Below are 16225 nucleotides of genomic sequence, written 5' to 3'. Positions count from 1 at the left end.
GGTATACATATGAAGTAGCTCATACAATGAGTTTATCTTGTTGGGCAGACTGGATGAACTGTACAGGTCTTTATCTGTCGTCATCTACTATGTTACTATGAATTAAAGCTCCTTGTGCATTCATTGAATCCTGCCTTTTTTTGTTGTCTTTCTACTTCTTGCGTGGAAGTTTCCAAATGTCATTTAGTCAGGTAAATGGGTTCTTTGAAAACTGTCTACCATTCCTGTAGGTAACAGTAGTCATTGATGGTGCTTTGCCTTACTGTGGCTGTTAGAGATTCTATTGTTTTGCTGCCTCCCAGAGGCTGCTGCTCTAGGGTGACCACCTAATCTTGTCTAATGGTTGGGCTAGACCTCTAAATCATGCCTGAAACAACCTTCTTGAGCTGGTGCATGATTTTCCCTCTCTGCTAGTATCCAAGTCTTGCCTAAAAGCTGTCCTTTTTGAGGTTGTTTTACATCTTAAACCCAATTTAGTTGTTCATTTAGAGCAGGGGTTCTCAGCCCAGTCTTCAGGACACGCTTAGCCAATCAGGATTTTAGGGTAGCTACAATGGTTTTACATGAAATCAACTTGCATGCATTACCTCCACTGTATGCAAATTCATTACGGGCATCCTGAAAACCAGGAATGGCTAGGTGTGCCCTGAGGACTGGGCTGAGAACCCCTGCTTTACAGACTGCTTTTAAATCTTCAACCCAGATCATAGCTTTCTCGATTTCAACCATCAAACATATAAACGGCGAGTGACTGAACTCACTCGCAAATGCGCAGTAGAGACTTCCCTCTCTGTCCCGCCCCACGTCAATACGTGATGACGGGGGCGGGACAGAGAGGGAAACTGCGCTCCCCCCCCCCCCCCCCCGAGGTCACCGCCACCGGTAACCCTCCCCTCCCGAGTCGCCGCCGCCACCACCCCTCCACCCGGCCCGGGCCCTCTGATCGCAATTAATTCAACTTACATCGCCACAGCACGCAGATCAGCTGAGCTCCGGTCGGCCTTCCTTCCCTGCCTGTGTCCCGCCCTCGCCGACGGTACGTCACACGAGGGCGGGACACAGGCAGAGAAGGAAGGTCAGGCCGATGGGAGCTCAGCTGATCTGTGTGCTGCGGCGATGTAAGTTGAATTAATAGCAAACAGAGGGCCCGGGCCGGGTGGAGGGGTGGGCGGCGGCGGTGACTCCGGGGGGGGGGGGGGGGGGCCCTTGAAAAACTTCCATTCCAATAGTAGCCCGTTTTAACGAGCTCAACGGCTAGTGTTATTTATAATAAACATGTTTACTGAAACCTCTTGTTTATTTAGATTTAGTCCATGACTTTTAATTTTTTGTTTTGTCTATACATGTTGACTGGGTTAGAAGCTCCATGGAGAAGGAATAGTCTCTTATGGACAGATGATCAAAAATAGCACTAAAACAGAAAGGGACTTTACCGCCCCTATGATCAGAGATAATTGCATGCAAATTTAAGCAGGCTATTGTGCCTGAGCGCACTTGTTTGACAGGTCTGGACCACCAGACCCCAATTACCCACACCCCGAGCCAAGTGAAACGGGGGCTGGAGGTCCAGCAGACCTCCGATTCTACCGACCCCCCGACACAAGTTCAGGGGGTGGAGATCTTGGGGGTCTCCAGCCCCCCTAACCCCCCCCCCCAGCATCCCCTCAGATGTCCCTGGTGGCCCAATGGTCCACAGTCAATCCCCCCCAACTGGTGGTCTAGCGGCCCTTCCCCACCCCCCTACCTTCAGTTGGAGGAGGGAGGTGGCCTCCCTCCTCTTCCATTGGCATCACCTCGAAAATGGTGGTGCCCAGCCCTGCCCAGTGCATCCTGGAATGCGCTGGGTGGGGTTTCACGCCATATAAGGGAGAAACTCCAGCCCCCTGTCGCTGGAGTGGGGGTCGGGGTTCCTTCGGGTGGGGGCTGCTGCACTGGGGGGAATGGGGGCCTGCTAGCATGCAAATGCATGCTGGACAGGGCTCACCGTTCCTCCCCAATGGTCTGGAAACCTTAATGCAAGCTCAGAGCTGGCGTAGGGTTTGCAGCGGCCAGCGTGCCAATCTTTGGCGTGCTGGTTGCTGATCATTGGGGATGCTACTTGCACTAAGAGCCCTGTTTTGCATGCACTTGCATGCTAGTTGCGTTCAGAGTCCGCAAGTGTGTTGTTTCCCTCTGATCATGGGGCAGTAGCAAACGCAGGCGCTAGTATGGTGCTAACAGCCTCTCGCGCCTGCGTTTGCTTCTGATCATCAGCCCATTAGTGTATTTGAACGGTGCTGTGCACACTTAAAGGTGCTACAGGTAAATAGCAGTTGTAGTAACATGGGAAAATACTTTAGACATTGCTGTCAGTGGCATTCTGAAGAAAGCTAAACTCAGTTTTATCTACACAAATTATTCATTGGGTACCTTTTCTGATGTTTCTTATTCCAGAAGCTGAGCATAAGATTCTCCAAAAACTTCAACTTCATCTCATTGAAAACGAGTTTTTTAAACACTTTGTCCTGGACTTTAATGCAGGAATATATTTTTCTGGCATCATCAGTTGTTAGGTGGGTTACAGAGCAAGCCGAACGTTTGGGACAGTGAGAGATATCTCCATTCATCTGCAATTGAAAATACATAATGCATAGTAACATAGTAGATGATGGCAGAAAAAGACCTGCACGGTCCATCCAGTCTGCCCAACAAGATGAACTCATATGTGCTACTTTTTGTGTACACCTTACCTTAATTTGTATCAGTCTTTTTCAGGGCACAGACCGTATAAGTCTGCCCAGCTCTAGCCCCGCCTCCCAACCACCAGCCCCTTGATTTGCATCTGTCTTTTTCAGGGCACAGACCGTATAAGTCTGCCCAGCTCTAGCCCCGCCTCCCAACCACCAGCCCCTTGATTTGCATCTGCCATTTTCAGGGCACAGACCGTAGAAGTCTGCCCAGCACTAGCCCCGCCTCCCAACCACCAGTCCCGCCTCCCAACCACCGGCTCGGCCACCCAATCTCGGTTAAGCTTCTGAGGATCCATTATGTTAGAATTAATTCACTCAACCCCTCATAAAGAACTCACATAGAGACTTTATCCAAAATTGACCTTTTCATATTCTATGCTTACGGGGGAAGGGGGGGGGGGGGGGGCACACAGAATGCACAATGACAACGCACAACAAACTTGCATGCAGAAGAGTCATTTTTCAAGGCCATTTATCTAAATAAATTGGCTTGGCTGAAAATTCCTTCATACCTCTTCACCAAAGTTCACGTGGGTGTGTCAGAAGCGTAGCGAAGGCGGGACTGGGGCGTGCCTAACACATGGACGAAGTGCGGCTTTACTTGGTCCAATTTTGTTACGACCAAGCCTCAAAAAGGTGCCCAAACTGACCAGATGACCACCGGAGGAAAACGGGGATGACCTCCCCTTACTCCCCCAGTGGTCACCAACCCCCTCCCACCCTAAAAAAAAAAACTTTAACATTTTTTTTGCCAGCCTCTATGCCAGTCTCAAATGTTATACCCAGCTCTATGACAGCAGAATGCAGGTCCCTGGAGCAGTTTTAGTGGGTGCAGTGCACTTCAGGCAGGTGGACCCAGGCCCATCCCCCCTACCTGTTACACTTGTGGTGGTAAATGTGAGCCCTTAAAAACCCACCAGAAACCCACTGTACCCACATCTAGGTGTCCCTCTTCACCCCTTAGGGCTACAGTAGTGGTGTACAGTTGTGGGGAGTGGGTTTTGGGGGGGCTCAGCACCGAAGGTAAGAAAGCTATGCACCTGGGAGCAATTTGTGAAGTCCACTGCACAAATTGCTCGTTTGGTGTCCTGGCATGTGAGGGGGACCAGTGCACTACGAATGCTGGCTCCTCCCATGACCAAATGGCTTGGATTTGGTCGTTTCTGAGATGGGCGTCCTTGGTTTCCATTATGGCCGAAAATCGGGGACGACCATCTCTAAGGACGACCATCTCTAAGGCCGACCTAAATTTCGCGATTTGGGCGTCCCCAACCGTATTATCGAAACGAAAGATGGACGCCCATCTTGTTTTGATAATACGGGTTTCCCCGACCCTTTGCCGGGACATCCTGCGAGGACGTCCTCAGGAAAACTTGGGCGCCCCTTTCGATTATGCCCCTCCATGTAATACATAAGCCTGTACATCAAACATATGCTAAGGAGTGGAGGAGTGGCCTAGTGGTTAGGATGGTGGACTTTGGTCCTGGGGAACTGAGTTCAATTCCCACTTCAGGCACAGGCAGCTCCTTGTGACTCTGGGCAAGTCACTTAACCCTCCATTGCCCCATGTAAGCTGCATTGAGCCTGCCATGAGTGGGAAAGCGCAGGGTACAAATGTAACAAAAATAAAATAGATACTATTGGAGATTCTACATGGAATGTTGCTACTATTTGAGATTCTACATGGAATGTTGCTATTCCACTAGCAACATTCCATGTAGAAGCCTGCGCGACCACATTGGTGATCTGCAAGGGCCGACTTCTACATGGAATGTTGCTAGTGGAATAGCAACATTCCATGTAGAATCTCAAATAGTAGCAACAGTGGAGGAGTGCCTAGTGGTTAGGTGGTGGACTTTGGTCCTGAGGAACTGAGTTCAATTCCCACTTCAGGCACAGGCAGCTCCTTGTGACTCTGGGCAAGTCACTTAACCCTCCATTGCCCCATGTAAGCTGCATTGAGCCTGCCATGAGTGGGAAAGTGCGGGGTACAAATGTAACAAAAAAAAAAAACATGCACGAAACACAGTGATTTCAAATGATAATAATAGAAAAGAAAAGAATGGCATTGAAAAGTTAACCAGGAGCAGCTACAGCGAGGCAGATGTTGGCACATAATCAATGTAGATGAAAGCAATTCACAATGTATGTCTTGTGCCACTTCCAATGTTCTGAAGCTGACTCCGTGGCAGTGAAGCCCTGTAGTGTTCGTAGGCTTCATAATCGCTCCGCCCATGGTAACGCGACGTCAGAAGAAGGGACCAACCACAGGAAAGAAAGCAATTTCCTGCTTCAGCACTGTGAGATATATCGCCCCCCCCCCCCAAAAGAGTTTAAGCTTCGACTCCCTTTAACTCAGCTGTGAGCACTACCGCACTGTCGCGCCAAAAGCTTCCAGCCCGCCACGTCCTCCCCTGCACTGCTTGCAAAGAAGCAAAGTTCCCCGATACACCGCAGCCGCTTACCATGCCTCCATCCTTCATCGTAATCCTGTGGACCACCATGGTGAAGGGCCCGAGACCCTCCTGTCCACAAACAGCTCACGGCGCTGCCAGTGCTGTAGCTCCTGCTCTGCACCAAACCACCCGGGCGACAGCCCGACTCTTGCTATCTCACGTCACAACGCACAAGCAAAAGTTCCAACCGCGAGAAGCTTGCATCCCATCATGGCGTATGCACGTTAACCACTTACAAGCACGTAAGAGATCGAACAATCCAAGCGGCCTAGGGCGGGGTAAGTTCAGTTTCCGAGGTCACAGTGGCAAACCACCGAGTCGTAGTGGCCAAGGAGGTTGGAGAAAGAACAATGAGACGTCATGATAACTCGGAGCCCCCCACACACACACTCATTCTCTGTCTCTCACATACATTCTCTCTCACACACTCTCTCTGTCTTACACACACATACACTCTGTCTCTCACTCTCTCTGACACAAATACACACACACTGTCTCTCTCTCACATACACACTCCATCTTACACCCACATACTCTCTCTCAAACATACAGACTCCGAGGAAAGGGGGCCATGGAACATGCTGGGGAGGAGAGGGAGGGGGTATGGAACTTAGAGGGAAGGGGGGCAAGAACTCGGAGGGGAGGAGAGAGAGGGAGAGAGGAGAGGAGAGGGAGGGACGGAGGGGGGCCTGCACCTCGGATGGAAGGGGTGCCTGGAACTCGGAGGGAAGGAGGGGGTCATGGAACTCGGAGCCCCACACACACACACTCACTCTCTGTCTTTCACATACACTCTCTCTCACACACACACAGTCTCTCTCTCACACACTCTCTCTCTCTGACACAAACACTCTGTCTGTCTCTGTCTCACTCATAAACACACTCCACCTCTCACACACACTTTCTCTCTCACACACACACTCCCTCTCAAACATACACACTCCGAGGAAAACCTTGCTAGCGCCCGTTTCATTTGTGCCAGAAACGGGCCAGTTTTACTAGTTTTGACAATAAAGGTATATTTTAAGCACCAGTCCCAAAAATGAACAAAAGTAACATTAAACTAATAAAACATGATCCAACAATTTCCAGCTCCTACTTCTTAAGTTTTTGGCATAAGAAGAGGAAACAAAGTCTAGCAGTCGGGTTGTTTGCTCAATTTTGAAACAGTGTATCTCATGCCCAAGGACTTTAATTTGTGCATCTTTAATTTGCGGAGCTGCAGCTTATTAATGGTTAGTGCAGCGGGCTTTGATCCTGGCAACATGGGTTCAATAACCACTGCAGCTCCTTGTGACCTTAACCACTACTGCCCAGCCACACAAACATAGATTGTGAGCCCTCTAGGGGACAGAGAAAGAACCTGCATATATTGTACAGTGCTGTGTACATCTTGTAGTGCTATAGAAATGATTCATAGTAGTAGTAGTGCGTCTTCATGAAAGGGGAAAAAAAAGCATGCAAGCAAAATCTTGGAGAAAAAGGCTTTTTGCCTGAAAATGCAAACGTGCCACAGTCTCAGTGCCGGCTTTTGAGAGCTCCATGGTGCCTTCTCTTTCTCTCTGAAATCACAGGCAAAAACAGTCTTGTAGCAGCGTCATCTCTCTGCATCAGACCACAAGCACCAAAATGCTTCGGAATGAAAGACTTTGAGGGGCATAATCGAACGCGAACGCCCATTTGTAAAAACGTCCATCTCCGAGAACGGGTCCGTGAAGGGGCGGGCCGAACTGTATTTTCGAAAAAAATGGACGTCCATCTTTTTTTTCGAAAATACATTGGATTAGGGCATTTTTTGAGCTGGGCATTTTTGTTTTTTAGTGATAATCGAAACCGAAGCATCCCAGCTCAAAAACGACCAAATCCAAGGCATTTAGTCGTGGGAGGGGCCAGCATTCGTAGTGCACTGGTCCCCCTGAGATGCCTCTATGCCAGCCTCAAATATCATACCTAGCTCCATGACAGTAGTATGCAGGTCCCCAGAGCAATTTTACTTTAGTTGGTGCTGCGCGGGACCCATGCAGAGAGGAAAAATCGGAAGAAAAAAAAAAACAAGCAAGCAAGTGCAGTCAGGGACATCCAAATTAAAAGATAGTAAAAGGGGAAATTGAACCAGCAACCTTTTGATTACAAGCTCAGTGCTCTAGCCAGTGCACCACTGATTAGACGTCCTTCCCTTTCCATTAAGTCTCTCCAAGTTTCTGTCAGCCAATCACAGCTCATTTAGCTGATATCTGTGTCAGCTAAACAGCGGTGATTGGCTGACAGAAACTTGGAGGGACTTAATGGAAAGGGAAGAATGTCTAATCAGTGGTGCACTGGCTAAAGCACTGAGCTTGTAATCAGAAGGTTGCTGGTTCAATTCCCCCTTTTACTATCCTGGTAATTTAGACGTCCCTGACTGCACTTGCTTGTTTTTTTTTTTTCTCCCGATTTTTCCTCTCTGCATGGGTCCAGCACAGCAGTAACTAAACTAAAATTACTTCGGGGACCTGCATACTGCTGTCATGGAGCTGGGGATGACATTTGAGGCTGGCTTACAAGTTGGGAAAAAGTGTTTAACATTCGGTTTTTTTTGGTGGGAGGGGGTTAGTGACCACTGGGGGAGTCAGGGGAGGTCATCCCCGGTTCCCTCCGGTGGTCATCTGGTCATTTAGGGCACTTTTTTGGGACCTGTTCGTGAAAAAAACGGGTCCAACAAAAGTGACCTAAATTCTCTCTGAAAACGCCTTTCTTTTTTCCATTATCGGCCGAGCACGCACATCTCTGCTCAGCCGATGACCACGCCTCAGTCCCGCCTTCACCACGCCTCCGACACGCCCCCGTCAACTTTATGCGTTCCCGCGACGGAGTGCAGTTGGAAACGCCCAAAATCGGCTTTTGATTATACCGATTGGGCACCCACAAGAGAAAGACGTCCATCTCCCGATTTAGGTCGGAATTTGGGCGTTTTTCTCTTTCGAAAATAAGCCTGATAGTCATCCTTTAGGGGAAGTGTCTACTTTAAGCAGTTCTAGTCGACACGGGGACAGATATTGCAGCCACTTTTCCCGTAGTAAACACTAGTTTCCAGAATTCTCAACCTTTTCCCTGAGCACAACCCCTTAACCCTACAACTAACACTTGCTGCCAAGCACCAATACTGCCCACTTACCTTCCTTTCCATATTTGTTTTGTTGAGCCGTACAAGCCAGTTCGTGAAAAGCAAGAGAAAGAGCATTATACCAAGGACTAGAAGTTTGTACTCGATGAACCAATCAAGCAGGAAGCAGAACACAGAATCCGATGACTCGTAAGCAAAATTTTGTGTAGAATCGACTAAGTTGTTGTCATAAATCCCTAGCAGATACAGTAATCCATCCAGCATTTTAAACTGGGTCCAAACGGGTCACTGAAACCCTTCTGCATTCCAGGAAATGATGCCAGCTGATGGCACCTGGAGACAGCATGGCTGTAGTCACAGCGACATTCACAGTGTCTCTGAAAACTCAAGGCTAAAGCAGTCAGAAAAGAGAAGCCATTATGAGGTCATTTGTGACTCAATGAAAGGTAGGAGCACAACACATCTGGGATAAAGGTAGTTGCAAGCATTATTTATCTTTTGGGTTAAAAAAAAAAAAAAGCAAATCATTTTTAGACTGTACTTTTCAGGAGTAAAGAAGTTAGTAAAAGGATGGAGGTAGCTGAAATTGCAGAGAAAATGAGGGAAAGAAGACCTGGAAGAAGAGGCAAAGGTTATGTGAACAGAATGGTGTTAGAAATGTAGGTGCCGCAGGCCGTGAGGGACCATGACAAGCAAGAGAAAAGTGCTTGAGTAAGAGAATGGCTAAGATGGAATTCATTGCCAGAGAATGTGGTACAGGCGGTTAGCTTAGCGGAGCTTAAAAAGGGTCTGGACGGCTTCCTAAAGGAAACGTCCATAGACCATTATTAAATTGACTTTGGGGCAAATCAACTGCTTATTTCTGGGATAAGCAGCATAAAATGTATTGAGTTTTTTCGGGATCTTGCCAGGTATTTGTGACCTGGATTGGCCTCTGTTGGAAACAGGATGCTGGGCTTGATGGACCTTTGGTCTTTCCCAGTATGGCAATACTTATGTACTTTTGTACTGGGGATTCTGAATGGAATCTTGCTACTCTTTGGGGTTCTACATGGAATGTTGCTACACTTTAAAATTCTGCATGGAATCTTGTTATTCTTTAGAATTCTAGAATCTTGCTGCTCTTTGGGGTTCTACATGGAATGTTGCTATTTGTTTTTCTGACAGGTACTTGTGACCTGGATTGGCCACTGTTGGAAACAGGATGCTGGGCTTGATGGACCTTTGGTCTGTCCCAGTGTGGCAATACTTATGGTGGAGCCTAGACACCCTATAAGTCAGAAATGTTTAGGTATAGAATTCATAGATATTTACTCAATGGAATGTGTACCTCACTGCAATTCAAAAGTGGGCTAAAAAGAACAAACTTTGCCTGAACCCAAGTAAAACAGAGCTACTGAGGGTCTCTAAAACAAGATGTCAGACAGCCAACATCAAAATCCCTTTGGAGAACTATACCCCCCCTTAAATCACAGGTCAGAAACCTTGGAGCACAGCTGGACTCAGCACTTACACTGATCTCCCAAACCCAAGCAACCTTCGGGAGCTGCCTTTATCATCTGCAACAACTACAGTATGCTGTCTCTCTCCATACATCAAGAAGACAAGTCTTCTCACAGTGGCTCGCGCTATGATGACATCAAGGCTGGATTACTGTGATGATTCTACAAAGAGCTTGCACCAGCTTCTACTAATTCAACTTCTGTAGCCCGACTGTTAGAAGGCTGTAAGTGATGTGATCAGACCAAATCATCCCTGCAAAAATTTCATTGGCCATCAGTTCAATACAGGGCTAAATTAAAAACAAACAAACATGTCTAATCTTCAAGGCCCTTAAAGGAAATGTGCCACAATACTGGAAGATCAGAATCTCCATATATGAACCTCTAAGGCCATTAAGATCCTCTCTAATCACACCTTCTCCAAAGGAAATCACACAATGTGACATTCACGAAAAAGCCTTCTCTGGAGTAGCCTATTTACTCTGGAATGTACTTCCAGAAGGTCTTGCATTAGGGTGAAGCCTGTCTGTACTTTGGTAAGTAGGTGAAAGCCTGGATCTTCTCTCGAGCCACTGACGAAAAAAGCAACCAGATAGCCGCACACAAAAGGTCTAAGATCAGCTGTACTTTCAGCAGCAGGATTTGCTTATAACCCATTTACTTTTTATGACTTCATGTGTAATTTTTCTTCGAGCTAATCAAGCTGATCTTCTATCTAAATGCCTGTTGCTCTGTCTTATCTGTCTATATATTCCACCTCTGCTTATCCCCTGTGCTATTAAGAAGTTCTAAAGTATGTTGACATTGGAAATAGCAATTCTATGTTATAGAGCGTACCGTTGTTTGAATGTTTTACTGCTGTAGTCTCTTATTGTCTATGTCCAGGCTATTCTAGCTGTACACCACCTTGAGTTGATTTCTTCATAAAGGCGGGAGAAAAATTCTAGTAAATAAATATTGCAGGCAGCATCTGGTTCCTTCTCTAAAGCTATACGGCAAAAAAACAAAAAAAAAAACCCCACCCAATAACAGCAATCATTGCATCTTTGCAAGTTGCGGTCTTCTTTATTGGGCAAATACAAGAATTATTTGAATGCATTGTTACTTTCAAACTTTTGATCAAAATCAAGAGGTACATTTTCTCGATGAGAGAGAAAACATCTCTGTTCATGTCCTTTTAAAGGAGTTACAAACTCTCAATATTCACACTGTTGAACACACTTAAGAGGAATAAGGGATATCTGGAATGTGCAGAGGAGCTCAGGACATTTGCTTCATTCTTCATCAAGACATACAAGTTTCTTCTTCATAGTACGCTGAAAATGCAAGACTAGAGAGTTGCCAGAGAAACAACGGCGCGTGCTAGGTTACAGGGAGACCAAGAATCTAAGGGCCCCTTGTACTAAGCTGCGGCAAAAGGGGGCCGGCACTTTCGTCGGTGCGTGTTTTACATACGCGCTGAGGCCCCCTTTTACCGCAGCGGGTAAAAGGGAAGTCTCGCTTTCCTACAGGAAATGGCCACGTGGCAAGTAAAGCACTTGCCACATGGCCATTTCGTGGGAGAGCCCTTACTGCCACCCATTGAAGTGGCGGTAAGGGTTCCTGCGTTAACCCGGCAGCTCGCGGCACTGCCCAATTACCGCCGAGTACACTCTGGCACTACACAAATAAATAAATTTTTGTAGCGCCGGAAAGTACTGCTGGGCTGCTGCGGTAGCCTGGCAATGCTTCCTGGATAGCGAGCGCTGAAAGAGATGGGGAAGAAGGTTAACATGGGGAGAGGGAAGGGTAAATGCTGGACAGGGAGGAAGAAGGACACAGAGTCAATACTGGACAGGGAGAGGAGAGGGACATTGGAATGCAAAGAGACAGTGCTGGAAAATGAAGAAATGGGGACACAGGGGCACTACTGAAAAGAGGGAGAGATAGGGGCTCTACTGAAAAGGAGGGGGGGTAGGGACACAGAGGGGCACTACTGAAAGGGGGAGGAGATGGGGACACAGAGGGGCACCACTGGAAGGGGGAATGGAGATATGGGGAAAATGGTGAAAAAGGGGTGAGATGGGGACAAAAAGGTAATGCTGGAAAAAGGGGGAAGATAGGGACACAGGGCAATGCTAGAAAAAGCGAGAGATGGGGACACCTGGATGGCAGATGTTAGAAAAGGGGGAGATGAGGAGACCAGGTAGGCTTGTGCTGAAAAAGGGGGGAGAGATGGGGACACAGAAATGGCAGATGCTGAACTTAGGGGTAGGATAGGGACAAGGGACACAGAAGGAGATACTGGACAGGACAAATAGTGGTGCAGAGGAAAGAAGGTTGGTGCACTTGGAGACAGAAGAAATGTCAGATGGGCAAAAGACTCTATAAAGGCAGAAGAAACAGAAAAAAACAGAAAAGAGACCGGGACCAAAGCAAATGAGAAAATAAATTGTTCAAACAACAGTAGAGGGGTCCGAGTGCATTTTTTAAAGTCATTTTGGATGTACTGCAGCACAGATTTTGATGGGTAGAATCAGGGACTGCAAATCCCATATTAATTTGGGATGTAAGTTCACACTAGGACTGGTTGAAAAATCTCCCTTCTGGAACTGGATCACGTGGCAGCTCTATACACAGCTATTTGATAGTGGGGATGTAAAATGCAAGATCAGTGCCAAACATATGTAGAGAAGGAAAGGAAGAAGACAAGAGGCGAGAGAAGAAATGGAAAGGCCAACCTGGAAAAGAATTTGTAAGACTGACTCCTGGAACATGGAAAAAAAAAAAGACTGGGACCAGTCAAATTCTCAGACAACAAAGGTAGAAAATTTTATTTAATACTTTGTAAGGACTGAGATGTACCTGCTTTATAAAATGTACAGGAGAAAATGCATTTCTGTCTCTTTTTTACCAGTATTGCACTGTTTATAGAGTCTGGCTTCCTTGAACAGAGTGTGTGTGTGTGGTCTCTATTTCAATTTTTTTTGTGGCTCCCTATTCTGTATTAGATTGGTAGAGTGGAATGTTGTCACAATTTGGGTTTCTGCTTGTGACCTGGGTTGGCCATTGTTGGAAATGGGATACTGGGCTAGACGGACCATTGGTCTGACCCAGTATGGCTAATCTTATGTTTATATAGATGAGGGTCTGTCCATGTTCTGCATGTGTGACTGAGGTGAAGGATTCTGCTAGTATGTAGTAACTGTTTAGGAATGTGTAACAGTGCAGTTTGTTCCAGTTTCCTAATAGTAGGTATATTGGTGCTCCACAGTCCAGTGTAACATATATAGCACTGTCTTCTGATAGGTGGGTTAGGGCTGTTATGGTGTGGTACGTTTTGTGTTCTAGGGCAGTCCTGGAGTACACCCTTGCCAGTCACCACACAAACAAAAGCCCATCTGATTTAAACAAGGTGTCTAGCAGTGGAAGGAATGTGTGTGCTATTCTTGAATATTTTTACTTTGTAATTAAGAAGACAGGTTGCCTGCTCTGGCCAGTCCAGGGACCTCTTCTGCGTCCTGCCTCCTGATGTAACTTACTGTTTCCTTGTAGGCAGGACGCAACAGAGACAGCCTGTATTAATCATTGCCCTCCGTAGCACCTGAGCAACAACACAGACACTGCCGTTCCGTGGATAAAACTCTCGTCTGTCCCCTTCTCCTCTATTGCTAATTCCAGACTCCGTTCCTTTTATCTTGCTGCACCTCACGCCTGGAATAGACTTCCCGAGCCTGTACGTCTAGCCCCGTCTTTGGCCGTTTTCAAATCCAGGCTAAAAGCCCACCTCTTTAACGTTGCTTTTGACTCCTAACCACTACTCTCTTGCCCTGTACCCTTCTATCCCCTCCTCTTTAATTCCCTTACCTCTTAGTTGTTCTGTTTGCTTGTCCTATTTAGATTGTAAGCTCTTTGAGCAGGGACTGTCTTATCGTGTTTGGTGTACAGCGCTGCGTATGCTTTGTAGCGCTATAGAAGTGATAAGTAGCAGTAGTAGTAGTACTGTCTAGCTGACACCAACTGGTGCCTATTTTATAAAAGTCTGCTCCCTCTGAGATCAGAACCTGGCTACGCCTTTGCTACCACTGGGTGCTCTTCTGGTCACAGCAGATGTTGATTCATTTTACAGCAATATCCCACATGCAGATGGCATAGCTACATGTAACAAATTCCTAAAAACATCCACCTTAGACCACCAATACTCACCAGAAACTATTACAAAATCAATCTAATTCATTCTAATACACAAACATTTATGCTTTAACAAAGACATCTATCTGCAAATTATGGGCACTGCTATGGGCACCAGGATGGTACCATAATATGCTAACCTCTTCATGACAGAACTGGAAGAGACATTTTTGAATACATAGCAGACTAAACTCCTAAAATATTACCGGTATATTGATGACATTTTTATGATTTGGACTAAGGGAGAAGAGACTCTCAATCAGTTTTACAGCTCTTTCCATACATACCATCCTACAATCAAATTCAAAATTGATTACTCCCCATCAGCAATGGTGGCTATATACAAACATCTATATACAGGAAACCTAAGGACAGATGCAGCTATCCCCACCAGGGGCGTATCTGCTATGGGGCCACAGGGGCCTGGTCACCGCAGATTTGCCCCTGGACCCCCCTACCAACGACACTCTCAACCCCCCCTCCTCCTGCCGTCACTCCGCTGTCGCACCTCACCTCCCTTTGCTGTCGGGGGACCCCAACCCCCGCCAGCCGAAGTTTCCGTCCTTCCTTCCTTCCTTCGTTTGGGGTTGGTGGTTTCTGACGTCCTGCACGCACGTACAACGTGCAGCGGTTATATTTCATGTTGGATCTCACCAGCACTCTTAGGCTTACTTTTTTCATTTTGAAGTTGTTTTGGAGTTCCCCTTGGAGGGTTTTGGATTGTTGAATTTGCCAGATCATAGACATATTAAGTCAATTTCTGACTGTGATGATTGCTGATTATTTACTACTACAAATCATTTCTACAGCGCTACCAGACGTACGCAGCACTTTACAATTGAACATGAAGAAAAGACAGTCCCTGCTCAAAAGAGCTTACAATCTAAATCAGGACAGACAGGACAAATAAGGGATACGGGTAGGACAGACAGATAGGACACATAGGGCAAAGGGAACTATTGAAGCGAGGAAGACAAGATAAAGGTTACGAGCAGGTGACAAGTTAGGAATCGAAAGCAGCGTCAAACAGGTAGGCCTTTAGCCTGGATTTGAAGGTGGCCAGGGAATGAGCGTGACGTAATGGCTCAGGAAGTCTATTCCAGGCATAAGGTGCGGCGAGATAAAAGGAACGGAGTCTGGAGTTAGCGATGGAGGAGAAGGGAACAATTAGGAGAGACTTGCCTAGTGAACGGAGTTCCTGGGAAGCAGTGTAAGTTACATTGATGGTTAAGCAATTACATCGTTTGGTTTTACTTGTTAGAACATTCATTGTACTTGTGCCTGGTTTATTGTAAGCTGCTTTAAAACTTAACTGTATTAAGCAGTACGGTCCTCTTTCAAGCTGCACTAGCGGTTCCCGCGCAATCAATGCCGATGAAGCCCATTGAAATTAATGGGCTTCGTCGACATTGCTGCACTGGGGACCGCTAGCGTGGTGTGATAAAAAAAGAGGCCTTATATTAAGTAATCAGATCAAAACATTCCGCATAAGGGGATCCTTCACATGCTCATCTTCAAATGTAGTATATATCATTCAAAGCAAAAAGTGTGAAGAAGGGTGCTGTTACATTGGAGAATAAATGAAATGAGATTCAAATGAAATTGAAGGGGGGCAGACTCAAGAAAAATGTCAGGAAGTATTCTTTCACGGAAAGAGTGGTGGATACTTGGAATGCCCTCCCGCGGGAGGTGGTGGAGATGAAAACGGTAACGGAATTGAAACATGTGTGGGATAAACATAAGGAATCCTGTTCAGAAGGAATGGATCCTCAGAAGCTTAACCGAGATTGGGTGGCAGAGCTGGTGGGGGGAGGCGGGGCTGGTGGTTTGGAGGCGAGGCTAGTGCTGGGCAAGACTTCTACGGTCTGCGCCCTGAAAATGGCAGATACAAATCAAGGTAAGGTATACACAAAAAGTAGCACATATGAGTTTATCTTGTTGGGCAGACTGGATGGACCATGCAAGTCTTTTTCTGCCGTCATCTACTATGTTACTATGTAATAAGCCAGATGTTAAAGACAAAAATCAATTTACATAGACATATTAAACATCACAATGCCAACCAGGATGTCACCTCTGTGGGACAGCACTTTACAAAACCAAAACACTGCATCAATGATTTTATGATTAAATATTTTGACACTCACCAGACAGGACTTAACAAAGATCTGGGTTTTCTATTCCATTACAAACCATCTTGAGTAAAGTGATGTGACAGCCCTGTTAGTCCACTTTTAAAGGAAATAAAGAAAAATAAAACAAAAA

The 16225-nt window shown here is 46.4% G+C and overlaps 1 long non-coding RNA gene across 3 annotated transcripts in view; it reads right to left on the bottom strand.

Moving 5' to 3' along the window:
• The window catches only part of LOC115480437, a 43281-nt gene that overhangs the window by 15718 nt on the left and 11338 nt on the right, over positions 1-16225 (bottom strand). For all 3 annotated transcript variants that reach the window (XR_003943822.1, XR_003943824.1, XR_003943823.1), the window contains exon 2: positions 2410-2606. This is a non-coding gene — a long non-coding RNA (uncharacterized LOC115480437). The remainder of the gene's footprint in view (positions 1-2409; positions 2607-16225) is intronic.

The sequence above is a fragment of the Microcaecilia unicolor genome, chromosome 11, assembly GCF_901765095.1.
Source record: "Microcaecilia unicolor chromosome 11, aMicUni1.1, whole genome shotgun sequence".
NCBI classification, from domain to species: domain Eukaryota; kingdom Metazoa; phylum Chordata; class Amphibia; order Gymnophiona; family Siphonopidae; genus Microcaecilia; species Microcaecilia unicolor.
The sequence above is the reverse complement of the archived record's forward strand: the minus strand, read 5'-3'. Positions and strand labels throughout refer to the sequence as shown.